The 18,876-nt window shown below is 38.9% G+C and overlaps 1 non-coding gene across 1 annotated transcript in view; it reads left to right on the forward strand.

The window, feature by feature from the left end:
* The window catches only part of LOC103095048 (uncharacterized), a 36,719-nt gene extending 18,051 nt beyond the window's left edge, over positions 1-18,668 (forward strand). Inside the window, exon 2 of the transcript XR_008915120.1 lies at positions 18,462-18,668. This is a non-coding gene — a transcript (uncharacterized LOC103095048). The remainder of the gene's footprint in view (positions 1-18,461) is intronic.
* The last annotated feature ends 208 nt before the right edge of the window (positions 18,669-18,876 follow it).

An 18,876-nucleotide genomic window follows, 5' to 3' on the forward strand; every position in this document is an offset into this window, starting at 1 on the left:
TCTCCCTCCTCAAGACAGCAAGCAATCTGTTATAGATTTTACTTACAAGTGTAATAGCGTAAAACACCTTTCCATATTAGTCCTTTTGTGAAAGAGAACTTGAACAAACAAAAGAAAAGTGAAGAAATAAAGTGAAATATGTCTTGATCTGCATTCAGACTCTATTAGTTCTTTCTTTTGATGCAGATGGCATTTTTATACATCCCATTCTCTCCTCTCATGGTGTCACTGCCCTGATGCAATGCAGGTGCTCATTACCTCACATCTCTGCTTTGCAAAGCCTTTTGATTATTTTCCTCACCATTCATTCTTCATTCAGCTATCAAATTGATCTTCCTCAAGAACAAGTCTAACCATGTCATCCTCCCATTTGATAAACTCCTTATCACCTTTAGAATCAAGTGTAAAATCCTAAAATGCCTTCCTCTTACCTCTCCAGTTTTTGGTTTTTGTTTATCTTACACAATTAGGGCACTGGCCTCCTTGTTTTTTCCCTTGCTGTATTTCCTCAACTTTGTGTATTTTCACTGACTGCCTCTTGTCTGGAATGCTTTCTCCACCTATGCCTGGGACCTTCTGTGGCTTCTTTCAAGTCTCAGTTAAAATTCCACCTTAGGGGAGAAGCCCCTGCCAATGACTTCCCCTCCTTAATTTGTATATATGTTGTTTGTACATAGTTGTGGTTTCCATCAAATTGAGCTCCTTGACAGTATGTACTGTTTTTGCTTTTCTTTATATTTCTAGCACTGTGCCTTTTCTCTCTTTTTAATCAAACAAACTGTTTATCCATTTTATTGATTTTTAAACCAGTTCCTAATTTTATTAGTTCCGTTTTTTCATCTTTAATTTTCAGAATGGAGGATCGAATTTACATTTTTTAGTTGCATGAAATACTGATTTTTTTCTTTATCTTATTGCTATGAAAATTTAAAGCTATAAATCCTCTCTCTCCTTCCCATCTAATTTAGCACCATCCATTTTAGCATTTTGTCTTATTTTCTATAATTTGTTCCTTGTTCCACCTACAAATTCTTCAGAATGTTGGTCTACAACTATTAATTTTTTTTCTTCAAAGGCTGTTTGTTGAACATAATTTGTGTTACATTGTGATCAGTAGATGATGTTTTTAGTATTTCTGCATTTTTTTTACATTTTTAATTAAGTCTATTCCCCATGTGGGCATTTTTTTTCTAAATACCATCTACACCTGAGAAGCATGTTAGTTCCTTTCTTTTCCTCTTCAGTAACCAATAATAGATCTATCATCTAATATTGTCACAAAATAATTGATTTTTATCTGTGGTTTCCTACCCACCAAACTAGCTATATTTGAATTGGGAATCCACCAGTAGGTTCCTACAGGCCTAGAGTGACCTATACTTGTGTTTGTGTTCATATGAAAGTGAGGTACTATTCCCTCTAGCCCTTACCTCCATGTGCAAACATTGTATTTTATGTACCTCTTATTATGTAATAGTGATTTCTTATCCTTTTCTCCCCAAGGAGAATCCTTGATCTCTTCCTTTTTTTTTTCTTCTCAAAGTATCAAAACATAATAGAGCCAACTATCTGTCATATTTACCTTTCTCTGTGACCCTTGGAAATGTTAACCTTCTGAGAAGACATTTTTTATCACCCATGTAAACAGTTCATCCCCATATAGTCTTTCTAATTAGATAAATATCTCTAATTTTTTCTTTACCTATTTCTTTTTGCCCCTCTATTTACATTTTGAGTGTCTGTTTAGTACTGGCTTTTTTTATTAGGAGTGCCTGGAAATCCTTTAAAGGTTCATTTTTTTTTTTCCTTGTGGGATTTTTCTTAGTTTTCCCAGGGCTTATACATGTTTTATAAACTTTCATCACTTGTCTTGGTATATTTAATTCTCTTCCCCTCCACCCTCCATCTCCAGTAGACTTGGGATTGTGCCCCTCTATTCTCTCTTTATTCCTTTGTGAATTCTGTATGTAGCTTGTTTTTATGTTGTCTCTGTCATTATATTGAGAGTTTCTACAGGACAAAGTCTGTCATTTCCCTTTTTTTTAGTTCCCCAGTGAAGCACAGTGCCTGACACATAGCAGACACTTAAGAAGTTGATCAGCAGGTTTGACTGAAAGCTCAAGGGCTTATGGGAACTAGGAAATAACTATCTACTAAGCCCAGAATCTATGGTTGTAAAGACCCTATAGTCACTCAGAAAACTATTGTTGATAGTGTCTCCCCCTTCATTTATAAATAAGGAAGCTAAGGCTCAGAGAGGGCAGAAGGGGAGACTCCACTGCTGCTATATGGTTTTTACTTGTTTGGGAAAGAATGTCTACCCCTCTTCCGATAATAAAATTCCACTCTGATTTTGCAGGCCAGCAAGTTTTTAATCTGTCCTTCCTCCTGTAGATATTTATTTTCTTTTGAGCTCTTACATAAAATCTTATCAAATTGCAGCCCTGAAGCCCTTTTAGAATTGGAGCTAGTTGCCTTGTGCTTGGAATTCTTGGAAGAACTGTTGATTAGAGAAGGAAAACATGACTCCAGTTAGAATGATTAGAGTACACCTTCCCTCAGCCTTTTTTCTTATCACTTCCAGGTTTGAGGTTTGTCTTTTTTTTTGTTTTTTGTTTTTCCTCCTTCAGTCCTCCGGGTTTGGGATTTAGCCCTGGAGCATCAGGGAAATACCTAGTTAACCTGGTTCAGACATCTCTGTATTCACTGAAAGCCTCCTTCATGCTTGTTGATGAACCATAGAAATCTAGAGACCTGGGGCCACCTGTAGCTTTTTAGACCCGTGTGTGTGTGTGTGTGTGTGTGTGTGTGTGTGTGTGTGTGTGTGTGTGTGTGTGTGTGTCTGTCTGTGTGTCTGTGTGTCTGTGTGTCTTTCAGTCTCTGTCTTTCTCTGTCTCTCTGTCTCACTCACACACACATTTTTAAAATCATGTTTAAAAAAAGACCTTTTAACTTTTAATTTTTACTATCTTAGCCTTCTGTTACAGAAGGAAAAAAAAAACCCTATTTATGTAGGGTTGAAGTTGACATAAAGTCTCACAGGACTATTTAAAATCTTTTGTCTCATAATGAAACAGTATAGTTGTTTTTTAAGACCCTTAACTTCTGTCTACTAAGTATTGATTCTAAGATGGAAAGGCAGTAAGGGGCTAGCCTATTGGGGTTAAGTATCTCACTGTGTTAAGAGTCATACAGCCAGGAAGTGTCTTATGTCATCCAGGTCTTCCTGACTCCAGGCCTGGCATTCTTATCCATTGTACCACCTAGATGCCCCTAACAGTTTTTTATCTTTTGAGGTCCCTTCAAGCTTGAAACTCAGACCAAATAACTCTCCTGGCCTACTTTCCCACTGGCTCTACCTTCTGAATCTGCAGAAGCAGACCAAGATGGTAACTCTCCCTGGAGAGGATGGTTTGATCTTGAATGATGATTTCCCTTGCAAGGTGCTGTCATCTCACTGGTCTTAACTTGTTGGCAGAGTATCAGATGGCTGCCTTCTGTGCTTATTCTTGGAGCTTGTACTCTGAACAACATGGAGGAGAAGATGGGATAAAAAAAACAGGCCAGCAGGCAGAAAGAAGTTATACTTGCTCTGCATCAGGCCAGGAGTTCAGATCAGAGGAAATTTCAGTCCACTGGTCTCTTCTTCTAGACTAAGTCTGGTTTAAAACCATCACATTTTCAAATATGATATCTTACACAACTCAACTGGACAAGTATTTGGGGAGCACCTGCTCTGTGCAAGGCACTTAGCCACAGGATCTGGACCAGTCCAAGGTTTAATTTTACTTTCTCAGGAAGAATCTTTATATGGAGTCTGCCATTTCCATTAAGCCTTTCCAGTTCACCCTCAAGAACCTTGAGTTTGTAGCCCAAGAACCCTTGACTACTGGAGGCATCTCCAGTTTAGGATTTAGCACTGTATGCTTACTGTATTTGTTATGGTAAAGTGGAGGTATTTCTTGAAGTTGGAGACTTCCCACTCTTATCTGAAAGGGGCCTGTTACTTCTGTGGTCAGGATCTGATCTCAACTCCCTCCTGAAAGGATTTCTGAAACTTGCTCTACAGGACCAGGGGGTATGTCTTATCTTTCAAAATTGAGGTTGAAAGGCTTTACTTTTTGCCATTTAGTACATAACAATTCATTGCTTTTGATTCTATGTAAATTCATCTATAATGTGATTGTAGTAGCTAGGTGGTACAAGGGGAAAAGTGCCAGGAAGAACTGAATTCAGATATGATCTCAGACATTAGCTGTGTGATCCTGGGCAAGTCACTTAACTCCATTTGCTTTAGTTTCCTCATCCTTAAACTGAGCTGGAGGAAGAAATGGCAAACCACTCTCTACCACTCCAGGAAACCCCCAAATAGGGTCATAAAGAGTGGGACACAACCAAAAATGACTGAACTATAACAGTAATAATGTGATTATAGAGGATAGCTAGAAACTTGTGCATCCTTGGCAAATTTTTTTTGTGCACTCTTCTCCCAGGGTTAAAATGAACAGCATTTTTGAAGAAGAAAGAAGTCCAAGAAAGGCAACATAAACCCTGAGGGGCAAGGGTTTTGTTTAGAAGGTGATTCTAGGCAATTCTCTATAAATACTTTAGGCATTTTTGTAGACCAACTGACATCACTTGTTCCCTGGAATCACTGCTCTAGTGTGGAGCCTAGAGACAAGTACTGTAATAGGTTATACCATATAGATGAGGCTGACTAGAGAACTGACTTGGTACTGGCACCAGAGTTGAGGCTTCCTCTCTGGCTGACTCTCTGGTATCCCCTAAACAGTTCAAAGCATCATAGAAAAGTTCAATGAACAATTTCTTATCACTCAAATATGGGTAATATGATCATTTGTGAAGTCTCACTGGAAGAAGAGTTATCAGCCTTCCCATGTCTTTGCCATGGGAAGAAGGTAATGGTGATGACTCCTTGCCTTGAAAATAGTGTCTTTGCAAATTTCTCATTCTGAGATGGGCTTTCTTTGTTCTAACAGTGGGAGAACCAGGCACAAAATAGCCCAAATCCCAGTTAGGTGTTGTGTAAAATGGATGTATTATTGTGTCAACTTATTGTCTAAATCAAGAGCAGATAGATTCCCAAAAATGTAGGTGTCCAAAAGAAATTGCCTGCATGCCCCCGACCCACCTTCCAGCTGCAGAGTGCTGTAGTGACCATATTGAATCCTAGAGCAGTTATTACTTGACCTGTATAAACAATTTGTGCTTACAAATTGTTCTCCATCGTTTTTCCTATTACTGCCTTTTGTAGGACAGATCGTACAAGAGGAAGGGAAACCTGTTGTTTCTATAAAGCATCAGTTATCTTTCAGAATTCTTTTACATCTCGGGTTTCAACAACCAGTCAGCATTAAAGAAAGGAATGCCTTCCCTACAAATCTTGATGGTTTCACAAAAGGTATCCTGGGTTCCTATTCCTGAAGGCCATCTCTCCATTTTTTTCTGTCTCCCTGTTTTTCAAGGGCACAGAACAGAATAGACTTGTGGGGAGAATTACCTATGCCCCAGTGGGAAGAATCTCAGTTTTTCAGACACTGAAAAATGTATATCAGTGTTTTCCAAAGATCATTTTAGGTTCATTGTATGCTAGATGTGAATAGAATCCACGAGGTACATGAGAAAATAAAGCATTATTTTAAAAAGTAGGAATCATGGGCTGTTAGAATAGCTGGCATTTATGTAGCTTTTTGAAGTTTGCACAGTGCTTTCCAAATGTTAGCTTCTTATCCTTACAACAGCCCTGGGAAATAGGTGGTGTTATCAACATGTTCTAGATGAGGAAACTTTGGGAAACAAAGGCTAAGTAATTTTCCACATGCTACTCAGCTAGGAAGTTTCTTGGGGCCAGATTTGAATTCTTGACTCTGGGTTCATCTCCCAATTTTCTTCTATATCACCTAGCTACCCAAGTACAGATCATCTAGTACAATTCTCTCATTTTACAAGTAGGGAAACCAAGGCCCAAATGCAGCTAGATAACTAGACTCTAAAGACTTTGAACTCACATAGGTTCCTATTCAAATCCATAAAAACTGCATTTTGATTCTTATCAAAATAAGAGTGGTTTGTACAAGTGACATTGTCACATGACAAAAATTGGTTAAACCTGACAAATGTGTCCATTTGTTTTCCTTGACTGTCTCCAGAAGGTTCTATTTAATCAAAATAGATTTCAGTTCACATTCAGGTTTTTAGTTTTAGCACTCAGCTTCTCAGTGAAAAAGTCTCAACTATTTTGTACAAACATACATAATGAAGTTAATTGGTAACAAGAGAATCTGGTACCTGTAGAAACCAGTGGTGTATACCTAAGATAAGAATACTTTGTGTTCCATACAAACATAGAGCAGTATTTGCTCTCTCAAAAAATGCATTGAGTATTATTTGAAGGAGACTCTTGGGTCTGGTACTTCCCAGTGAGTCAAGAGTAACTCAACAGATGATGCAAAGCCTGTGCCAGTCCCTGCCCTAAAACAGCAATCAGAGAGCCAAATATCCACACCCTCACCTTTCTCTTCAGTTTACAGAGTTCTGAAAACCCAGTTACTCGACTTTTCCAAATTTGCTTCCACTTTTTTCAGTAGTAGCTCACTATCTGAAACTGTTTGGCCAATAAAATGAGTATTATTTCAATTTTTGATCTGAGGGTCATTAAAGGTGTGGTACATAAGAGCATTTCTTTAGCAGCTGCTTCCCCCCAAAGCAAGGTAATGTCAAAATGTTTTCACTCACTGCCTAGAACTAGAATAGTGGTGCTTGAATCTGCATTTAAAAATTTATTTGAATTTTATTTAACACCCCCTTCCTCCCAAATCTTACTAAATAAATAGACCATCTCTTTTGTTTTAGCAATTTGCTGCTCCTCCCAGGATCAGCATTTACCCCTGTAGACATTTGTCCACTGATCAGTCTGATTCATATTACTGAAGAAAGGATCCCACAGCCTCTGTTTGCTGTTTGCAAACTTTTTCTTGTTAAACTTCCATGCTTTACTGGTCCTGAGCATTTTTGCTATGTTGCTATTGTTTCTGCCAGTAATTCAACAAATGACCAAAAGTTCTTGGCATTGTCCAAGATGTCTGTCCACTTGTGAGTTTATGATTAATAAAGTTAAAAGGCATTGAGAGACTTCGAGTCTTATAAAATACTCACATTTCCAAGATATTTGTGTGCCATGTAGTTTTAGTCCAGGTCTTCACTCAGTGTTTCTGGCAGGAACAATAAAACATTGATTAGAAGCAGTATGATTCACACTTATTTATTGGATGCCTACTATGTGCCTATCATTGTGTAAAGATTAAAATTTAGGGGAGACTGAGACTGGGGAGGGAGACTGAGGCATCTGAGGCAGGTAGAAATTAGTTTCTCTCTGCAAGGAGTATTATATTTTTTAGAGGTTTATTAAAGGCTAAAGATTAAAGAATATACAAGTAAGAAACATGTGCCTAGGCCAGAGGCCTAGACAAAATAACCTCACATCACGCAAGAGACCGCCTGCTCCAAAACGGAAGTCCAAAAAGAGCCAAGAGCCCCTATCAATAGGAAAATTTTCAAGTATGAAATTTCCCAATGGTGAAATTTCCAACATTTATAAGTCTAAGAAATTTTAAGGTTTACAATCCCCCCTGATGATCATTGGGAGACTAGTCTCTCCATTGATCATTTAACATAATCATTTTGTAGTTCTAAATTCACTTCTAACTAAAGATATACACAATATTCAATTTTCTAAGAGAAATTAGAATAGTGAGAGAGGAAATAGAAAAGAAAAGAAAGCAAAACCAATGTTTGCTAGGTGCATTGACAGAAAGCCAAATTAGGGGCAGTCCCTTTTGGCATAAATGTGTACAGTTACAATAAATGTTCAATCAAAAGTTCAGTCCAATCAATCACATCCAAAGTTCATTCTTGATCTTCTTGATGAAGTGTAGGGTTTCGGCATCTTTCTGCAACAGTTCCTTCTCTGGATATAAAAGTTTCAAGCTTCTTTCTTGAAGATCTTTTCTCAAACAGAATCAAAATCTTTGAATTTTTTTTTTAACAGTAAAATCTTAAACAAAATTCTTGGATTTTTATAAAAATACAATCTCAAACAAAAAAAATTCAAAAATAAAAAAAAATTCTTAGATTTTAAATTAAAATACAATCCCCCCTGAAGTAAGTATTTAAAAAAATATCAAGTTTAGCTCAGAATGCAATGTTCAGTTATGGGGGTGTATGTGTCAATTATCAAAAGAATAGCAAAATAATAAAAAACATAAGAAAAATTCAAAATAGGCCTTGTATAGGTCCAGTTTAAAGTAATTTCTATCCCACAAGTATGTAGGACAGAATGCAGTAATATTTCACTTAGCCATTTGTAGCCAAGACTACAGGAAGTTGCCATAATATAAGAAGAAAAGAATTAGAATTCTATTTTGATGGGGAAATGTCATTCCCTTGTCTGATTTTTTTTTTCCTCAGGGATATAGGGAGCCGGCATGATAGTCAAGCTTTGTACTTGTTTGAGTGCTTCGAAAAGAGTGTAGATACAAGGAAGTCCCACGACTTAAACATAAGTTAAGCGTCGCAACCTCGAGTCTCACTTTAATATTTCTTGTGTGCTCTATTGGCACTATTCAGGTTTAGTCTGTGCTCCTTGTTTTTATCCCTTTTCCTGGAATCAGACACAAACATTAATCACAGTCCTATAATATTTTATCAATAAATGGCAGGTTCCCATAGTTTAAAGCTTTTAGGCATATATTGATATTATAGCAAGAGTATATATATTAACTTGTATTACTGCAGGGAAAGATAATATTAATATTAATTATGTGTACCTTCAGTACAAAAAATGAGAAAAAAAATCAAATATTCTGATCAAAAAATAAAAGAAAAGAAATAAGAAAAATAAGAAAAAAATCAGTAATTCAATATATTCTTGGAAAAAAACAGCATCCATTTGTCTATGGATTATTATCTCCAATTCATATGATAAGATAGTCACAATTCATATGATAGGATAGAGTCAATCAGTCTCAGCAGAAGATGCTTTCTTCACATGTGAGCAGTGAATCCAAGAGTCTCTTTCTCCAATCTTTATAGATGTTGGAATAGTTAATAATATTTGGAATGGTCCTTCCCATGAAGGTTGAGTTGCTCCAGTTCGCTTGAAATTCTTGATATAAACTTTATCTCCTGGGTTCAGGTCATGCAGAGAAAAGTCTAATGGTCCGGCTTGTACTGCAGCTCCGGATTCATGAAGTTCACGTAGTTTGTGCTGTAACTCCTGTATATAGGAAGCAATAGTAATATCTCCCCCTAATAGCGATGTATAAGCCGGGGAGAAAGGCTTAGCCTGTATAGGCGGATGTCCAAAAAGCATCTCAAATGGTGAAATATATAAGTCTCCTCTAGGCCTGCTTCTAAGATAAAATAGGGCCAGAGGGAGAATTTCAGGCCATTTTAAATGGGTCTCAGTGCATAATTTTCTAATCATAGTCTTAAGTTCTTTATTCATTCTTTCCTACTATTTGGAGAGGAGAAAAAAAAACTGAAAAAGGTTAATTAATATCAACAAAATCAATACAATCTAAGAAGAATCATCTTCATTATATTAGGAAGTTCCTTGGGCACCCTCCTGAAGGGCACCTCTCTGAGGGTCATTAGCACCTCGAGTATGTTTTGGACGAGCTCCATTTCTCATATATTGTTGTTGAGTATTATCATTTTCTTCATTTTGAGTATTGTCATTATTTTCCCAATTCCTATTTCTATAATTCTGGTTTCTAAAGTTCTTATTTCTATATTCATTATAGTTATTTCCATAGTCATTATTATAATTTCTAGAATTCTGGTTTCTATAACCATTATCATCATTTCTATAGTTATTATTTCTAAAGCTATTATTAAACTGTATTCCTTCCAATCATCTTAAGAAAGGTTCTACATTCCATCATTTTGTGGCCCTTCTTCTCACAGAAGTGGCAAGTAATGGATTGATAATTGGATTTCTGGAGAGGGGCAATTGTCGTTGGTTCATTATCATGCCCACTTTCTAATTTAGTCATCCTATCTATTAAATATCTCATTTTTTTCTTCATTTCCTCCATGTCATCATTATTTTCTTCCTCCTTTTCCTTGTTTCCCTTTAAAACATATATAGCTGTTTTTCACAATTCTTCAAGGTCCATATCTGACCATCTTGGGCATTGTGTTCTAAAATAATTCTTAATTGCTTTGCAAGAGTTATTTACAAAGATTCTTCTAACTTGTCTTAAACTACTCTCTTTAGTTAAGTCCCAATCTAAGTATCTGTCCCCAAACTCGATAATTCTATCCATAAATCTGGACGGTGATTCTTCTTCCTTTTGCTTAATTTTTTCCAGTTCCATCCACTTATCTGTACTGTCTGCACATTCCTTCATTGCCGTGAGGATGGCCTCTCTACAATGGTATAGTTGTAGATAATCCTCAGGATTGTTATAGTCCCATTCGGGATCCTGAGATGGCTAATGTGCTGCATTACGCCCCTGGGTTTTGTTGACATGAGCAATTATTTTATTTTTTTCATGTTCACTTTATAAAAAGCCTGTAGTAAGTTCTCCCATCTTTTTTGTTACTAGAAAAGGATCTTGTTCATATGTGGGGATATTTCGTGTAAATTCATTTATTTCTTGGGGAGTAAACGGTATCCTATGTCTTAAAGTCACCACATCCCCATTCCATCCTATTTCAGGTACTTCTCTTAGAGGAAACAGGCCTCTAATTGAATTTTGTACCTGTGGGTCAGTTTGACAAGGACTGGTTTCTCTAGGAGGACAAGATCTCCTTTGCGTTGGAATTTGGTTTTCTGTAGGAGAGGGAACATGAGAAACTGGGATTGCAGGGGAAGGGTTTTGGGGAAGGAAACCATCCAAGTTCCCTCCCCTCAGTTCTCACATCTACCAATCACTGTCCATCATTTTCCCTGTGCCAATGGTGGCTCTAGCTTAACCCAGGACCACCCAGAGGTCTGTGGCTTTGCACATGTCTGTTGGAGGTCATATTCTCAAATAATTAAATCTTGATCTTTTGCTACAGCCCTTCCTAAATCCTGTTACCCTGAGTAGGGTAGAGATTGGAATAATTAAATTTTGATCTATGCTGCAGCCCTTCCTAAATCCTGTTAGGACTGAGTAGGGTGGAGATTGCAATTTCCAAGACTTGGTTCTGTCATTCCAAGTATCTCCATCGTATCAATTCTAAAATCAATCATGACTCAAAGAAATTCCTGTTCTATGCTTAAGCATAGGTCAAAATCCTTTCCATTGTTCAGCAAAAGGTTTCTGTCCTAAAGTAATCTTAAGAAGGGAGGAGGAGGAACCTCCCATGCCAATGGGGTTCACATTCCAATAGCCAAGACCCACTATCAATAGGAAATTTTTCAAGTATGAAATTTCCCAATGGTGAAATTTCCAACATTTATAAGTCTAAGAAATTTTAAGGTTTACAATTGCTTGTTAGTTCATTTGTTTTAGTCAGTTTATGACATAAAAGAAGTAGATGACATGTTATTCCTGCCCTGGAGGAGTTCCTTTCTTGTTGCAGGCATCCAATTTATATGCATAGAACAAGAGAAAAATCCTAAAGTGTTCCTTAAATTTCAGAGCAACTTTACTCCAAAAAGATTAGCTGATCAGGCTGCCAAAGTGGTGTGTAACCGATGGATAGGCTGCATACTCCATTGGTTTCCAGACAAAGTCAAGAGATCTAGAAGGAATCCTCTCCTTGTCCTCCTCCCTTACATTTGGGAGGACATGGGTGAGAATCATGGGTTGGAGTTATGATCCACATCATTGGAGGGAATACCAGCACCCATGCAACTACAGAGCCCAGGTGGGATCACTAAGGGATTCAGAGTAAGTGAAAGAGCATTGTAGGTGCTGGGTTCTAGTCAGTCCAAGAAGACTTAGTGGACCTGAACATTGGCAATGAACAGCTACGATCTGGGTAATGGGCAGAGAAAGGAAAATGTCAAATTTCTCATCTCCTTCTCTTTGCAGCCTTTGGTTTAGCTGCTTCCTTTTACTAAAAGGAAAAGCCTCAGAGCTGGGTCTGAGACAGAGAAAAGTGTGTCAGCCTGGGTCAACTTGTGGGAGAAGAAAAGGAAATGGTAGGAAGCAGACTAAAGAGAACAGTGGGTATTGTTACAAGGGAATCACTTTAAAAGACTGATATATATTAATTTAAGGTCGCCAAGGAATCAGCTATGTAATTCCTAAATGAAAAACTCAAGTCAGCCGTCAATCTTTTATGGAGTTTAATTACAATAGGAGCAAGAAAGGAATTAGAGATATATATAGAGAATGAAAGGGGAGAGAAGGGAATAGGGCTTAAATACCCCTTCTGTTTAGGCTGGGCCAAAAGGCCCAAGCCCTTAGATAGCTGGGGCAAAGAAAAGAGATCAGTCCCTATTACTCACGTGTCCAAAATGGAGAAACAGTCTCAGAGGCCCCCACCTTCAGCTTCCTTCAGAGCAAGCTTCCTCAGAGCCCAGGAACAACACCGACCCAAAAAATCCACCACCTCTCAGTCTCCAGACCCTCCTATCTTTAAGGACACCATCCAAGTTGCCTCCCCTCATTCCTCACATCTACCAATCACTCTTCATCAATTTCCCTGTCAATGGAGGCTCTCGCTTAACCCAGGACCGCCCAGAGGTTTCTGGCTTTTGCACATGTCTTTTGAAGGTCATATTTTTCAAATGATTAAATCTATACTCCTTTGCTACAGCCCTTTCTAAATCCTGTTAACTTGAGTATGGTAGAGATTGGAATAATTAAATTTTGATCTAGGCTGCAGCCCTTACTCAATCTTATTAGGACTGAATAGGGTGGAGTATCTCCATTGTATAAATTCTAAAATCAATCAAGACTCAAAGAAATTCCTGTTCTATGCTCAAGCATAGGTCAAAGTCCTTTCCATTGTTCAGCAAAGGGTTTCTGTCCTAAAGTAATCTTAAGAAGGGAAGAGAAGGAACCTCCCATGCCAATGGAGTTCCCATTCCAATAGACTATCAGTAAGAAATTTTCCAAGTATGAAATATCCCAATGGTGAAATTTCCAACAATTATAACTCTAAGGAAATTTGAGGTTTACAGTATGACTACTGGGGCTGGTGCTTATAATTCTCCAACAAAGCAACTGCCTTATCATTACCACCACCATAGCTACTGCGACCACCAGCATAGCTGCTGCCACCTCCCTGTTCAATGAATTTGACAGGTGAGAACTATCAAAACAGAAAGAAGACTTTTTCAGGACAAACAACAGTCCCAGGTTCTGGATGGTGCTGGGAGAGAAGGGTAGCTTCAGTCTGCCATAAAGCATTCGAGGTGTTCCTTTTCAAAGCCACCGCAAGAACAAGTTGGAGTCAGGACTTTGGAGTAAGACCATGTGGGAACCTGATCCCATTACACAGCAATCTGACCTCAGATTGGGCTTCTGCCCTGAGCAGTGGCGTAGAGCCTGTTGATGAATCAGACAGTCTATTTCTGGGATTATCAGGCAGAAGGAAGAAAGGGGAAAGGGGGAGACTTCTTTTTGAAGTCTGGTAAGTTGTTCCAGGTAGAAAGCAGTTCAGTGACCACAGAGTTATGTAGCCTTCTATAGGGACCAACAGAAAGCTCCTCTATGCTTTATCGCAGCAAACTATCTATACACAATGGTGCCGATGACCTGACTGCATGCCTATGCCTACTGGAAGTCATTTTGTTGAAACCCTGGTTCTGTTCCCTGGCTTCTCCACTGTCCTTTCCTGGCCTTGGGGTAAATGTACCAGCCTCCTCTTCTGGCCTTTATCTCTGTCCGAACTCCTGGGCTGGATTTTCTCAAGCTTTCTAGGTCTCTGTCTCTTCTACTAAGAGACATTTTCCCTTTTCCCTCCTGAATCCAACAAATATGGCTTATCCTATGTCTCTTGAGTAAGAACAAGAAGAAAGGTGTTAGGTATGCCTGTTTATGTAGTAGAAGGGAGAGAGGATGGTCTCTGCTTATGCTAGAATGAGAGTAGAAAGATCATAAGGCTTACTAAGAAGCTATACCTCCCTATAGAGTTAGATCTTATTGGATAAGTATTAGTACTTACCAAATAGTCCTGGTAGTGACTTAAGCTGCTATGATTATGATGGAATGGGGCAGTTTTTTAAATGTCATATATCAGAAGAGGCTGAGTAGCACAGTGGATAGAGCCAAGCCTTGAGTCAGAAGGACCTGAGTTCAAATCTAACCTCAGACACTTCTCAACTGTGTGACCCTAGGCAAGTCACTTAACCCCAGTTGCCTAGCCCTTGCAGGTCTTCTGTTTTAGAAATGATACTAAGTTTTAAAAATTAAGCCACATATTAATCTGGTCCAGTGATTCCCAGATGTGGTCTAGAAGACATTGAGATCCTTTTGGGGAAAGTCAAAACCATTTCCATAATACTATGATTTTTTTAATATGAAATATACCTATAAATGTCACCCACAAATAAAAGCTCTTTGGGGACAGTTAACTCTTAAGAGAATAAAATATTATGGGACAAAAAAGCTTGCGAATGGCTAGTCTTGTAGAATATTCCTTCCTCAATCATTGGGGTTGTGGTAGAGACTTGAAGAGAGAGAGGTTTTTCAGGACAAGCCAAGATGCAAGAAACAAGCTGGAGACCTGACCTGCCTGTCAATCAAGAAGAAGGTTCCAAACAGAATGTTCCCAGGAGTTGGCAGTTGAGCCTGACTGAAGGGGAAGAAGCTGAGAATTGATCCCGGTTAGCTTCTGTCCATGGGATCCTTGTAGGGCTGGCTTGGCTTTGGGCTTTCTGATAAAGGGGAAACCTCTGCTCTCTCTGAGATTTGACTGACCAAGAGTTGGAGGAAAGCCAAGTTGAAGGAGAGACTTTTCTTGGTGGCTTTGTGAAAAAGGAAGAAGATTTTAAACAATTGTCCTCCATCCATCTCTCTAACAGTCTCTCCGTCACAGTTTGTCACAAGACTGATTATTTCTATAACCCTCCTAAATTCTCCTTATAATTTAGGGAAACCCTCATCCCTCTTCCCTCAGTTTCCCATCCTATTGTTATCCCAATAAACCCCATTCTTGAGAAAAGAAAGGAAGAAGTTTTTCCTCATAAATATAATAATCCACTTGGGGGGGAGGGGCAAAGCCCAAGGCTTCAAGAAGAAACTGGGAGGGAGAGGGTTGGAGAAGGGAGGGAGTGAAGGGAGGAGGAGATTAGGAAATAGATTGATCTACTAGTCATCAGTAGAGATCAGTAGGCAAACCCCAGAGCATTCCCCTTTAGCAGTTTCCCCTGTGGCTCCATATCTCTCTATCTCTGTAGTACCTCTACCTCCATTGTAACTAAATACCATCAGGTGTGTTCCCATACCAGCAGCAGTTCTCTAGTCACAAGTCAGAGTATACACCAGTTACCACTACCAAAAATAGTGTCACACAGATTAACATTTCTATTTCAGGGTGTGATCCAAGGAAGTTACCACCACACTTACCAGTAGCAGATCAAATCAGCAAGCAAGACATATTCAGAATAAATCAGAGAGGAGCCATCTTATATAGAGTGGGGTTTTTAGCTAGGACTTGAAGAAAACCAGGAGAGAGTGCTCATTCTAAGCTTGAGAAATATCCAGTGAAAATGCACAGAGAAGGGAATATCCTGGGCAGAGAATAGAAGAAAGGCCAGTATTGCTGGATGGCAGAACACATGGGAGGAAGCAAGTTATGAGATGAGCAGAAAGGCAGGAGGGAAACATGTTCTGAAGGGGTTTGAATGACAGTGAAAACATTTTATATTTGATCCTGGAGAAAGTAGGAAGCCCAAAGATAGGGAACTGTTTCAGCAAGTGGCAAAAGAAAGGGGAAGGATGTGACCAGGCCTGGGAAAGCACTGTGAGGTGGTAGGGATTGGAGGTCATAATGAGGACAAAGACCAAAGCTAGGGCTTGTAAGGCTGAGGGAAAGATGGAGTGATAAAAGAATATGATCCACTAAAGTCACTTCAGAGTTCATTGGCTGGCAAGTGGAACACTTATCACCAATAGCAAGATAAAAAATTTGACCATCTCTTTACAGCATTAATAGCATTTTATTATTTCCCTATGCCATAGTTTGTTCATCTAGTCCTTGAGAGTTAAGTATAATTTTATTCCTAGATTTTTGTCAGAAACGATCAGCTGTGCATATGAGTCTTATAAATAATCTTCTTGTCATGTAGCCCCAGTAACAGAATCTTGGAATCCAAGCATAGGAATGGTTTTCTTACAAAATCCCAACCAGTGAGTTAGTGTGCCTGGCTTCTCCCAGCCACGGCCCCTAAATTTCACCCATTCTTATTTTGTAAGAAGGGCATCGTGGTATAGGGGAAAGAGTGGTAGACCAGAAATTAAGAGCCACCATGGCTTTGCTTCTTGAAAGGACCCTCTCCAAGCTGAGGACTCTCAACATCCTCATCTGGAAAATGAGAAAATGAGAAACTTGGACCAATATATCTCTGAGGCTTCCATCTCCTGACCTCTACAATTCTTTGGCTCTGTGTTTCTGGGGATTCACACACACACACACACACACACACTCTTATTATTGAGAAACCACCATTACATATGTTATCAAGAGCCAGTGAGTGAAACCCATTTCCTCTTTTGTGGCCCACTGAGCCCTTCTCAGGGGAGCTGAAACATGAAGACTGCTCTCAATCCCCACCTATTCTATTCCACTTGACAAATGAAGCAGGACAGTAGCTCTCATCAATAGTATATACATCTGTGGTTTTTGTGGGAAAGCCTGTTTGGCTCTTGGAGAATAGAAAGAAATTTGGGCTTTCTTGGGGGGGGCAAATGGAACATTTGCTCATATAATAAAGGTTGTTTCTTAAATTTGTCTTAATCTAACCACCTGCTGCAATAGTTATACTTATTGAAACCCAATTGACTAGAGGGTGATTTGTCACTGCTGGTAGCAGGAAATTTTATAGATGAAATTGGGGGAAAGGCTGAATTAATTCACTCACCTAAAAATGCAAAACTCAAAAGGAATCTGACCTGATCTATTTGGGACCAGAGTATTCATTTCTACTTGCAGGCATAGTTCTGAGAATAGTAAGCTGTAGAAGTTTTTGGTGGCTGTTCTCATCTTCCAAAGTGTTTGGGAGTAGTCAGTGAAGTGTTCTTGCCTGCCTAATCCATACTCACCAAAACACTAAAAGCAGTAATGTTAATAAGGGGATCAAAAAAGTTCTAATTCCCACATTAAAAGGCTCTCCTGCTATCCTATAGATCCCTTGCCTTAGCTAGCTTTGACAAAGTAGACATAATGTTTGTCTTGTTTTGTGGTGACTAAGAGATATTGGGCAGCTTTATAAGAAACCTGGGAGCGAGGACATCCAATAACTAGCTATCCCTGTTGTATTCTTATTTACTATTTCTTGGCCAAGATATAAAGTGCTTTGAACTGGGATAAAAGAGCTTCACACTTGTAGTTTTTCCATTCTCATCTCTTTATTGTTCCTCAAAATGATCTCTGGGGCCCTACAAGGAGAGCCATGGACTAGGAGCTTCTTTTATTTTTTTCCCCTTCCTGCTGGCCCCATTTACTCCTTTATTTTATTTTTTTAAGACCAATTTAAATATTGTTATCAGGATCTGGAGAAAGGCAAGCCTGTAGTTTCTGCTTTCTGTTGTGGGCATGATGTATAGTCTCTATTGTCTCTGTTTCTAGAAGTCAGGGTTCTTCCATGAGGGTTTATTGCCTGTAAAATGGAGGGAAGAGGGATGCTGAATTCCATTTTCAACATCCCGTTAGGATGATTGGTCTTTCCACTTAGAGCAGTGAACAGCAGAAGACACTTCCCTTGAAGGCAAAGTATATTACAGGACATGTTTCAGTCCCTGTTATCTGGATCCTGGGAAGAGCCCTACACTGGCCCACTTGGACCTTGAGAAAGGGTTGAATGGGCAAACTTGGAGCAACATTATTGTTGCTCTTATTTCATGGCCCCAAGAAATCAATCCACATATTAAAGGCCAGCTCAAATTGAACATTGTATTGAGTTCAAGAATTGGCCTGGTGATTAAGTGTAAAGTAGAGACCAGAACTTGGCAGAAACATTTTTAACAGGAGGCACAGCTTCTGAACAAAGATGGTATGAATGAGAACTCTTCCTGAGCTCTGAGTAGGATGGATGACCACATAAATAAGTGAATGGATAGAAGGAAGGAAGGACTATGCTCTTCGAATCTTGTGGGGAGGATAGGAAAGGTGGAGGAAGGATAGAGTTAATGCCAGTCCCAGATCTATAGGGAAAAAGATAAAAGTGGCAGAGTAAAAGAGTCTGTTGACTATTTCCACCTCCCCAAGGAGAATTGGCTTGCAGCTTATTTTCTTCTCTGATCCTTTCTCTTTCCTTCCTTCTCCTCCCTTAGTGTATATACAAAGGAACCGGGAGAAGAGAGGTTGCTGGGAAGCATTTGCAGCTTGCTGGACTCTTTTATGTTGCTGCTGCCTTATGGACATGCTTGATTAATCAGCCATGATGTCCCTTTGCCAACCAGGGTTTCTACAGTCTTCCTAACAGCATGCCCATTAGTACTCACCACTTGGTTGCCATAATAAATCACTGACTCTGCATAGTCAACTTACTGCATCATAGTGGGACCAGAGATTAGTGTGACTTTAAAAAAAAAAAAACATTTCATACAAAAAATCAAGGCATTCTCCAATTGATAAATGGGCAAGGGACATGAATAGGCAATTTTCAGTTAAAGAAATCAAAAGTATTAATAAGCACATGAAAAAGTGTTCTCAATCTCTTTTAATCAGAGAGATGCAAATCAAAAC

Source organism: Monodelphis domestica, chromosome 1, assembly GCF_027887165.1.
Source record: "Monodelphis domestica isolate mMonDom1 chromosome 1, mMonDom1.pri, whole genome shotgun sequence".
In the NCBI taxonomy this organism is placed as follows: domain Eukaryota; kingdom Metazoa; phylum Chordata; class Mammalia; order Didelphimorphia; family Didelphidae; genus Monodelphis; species Monodelphis domestica.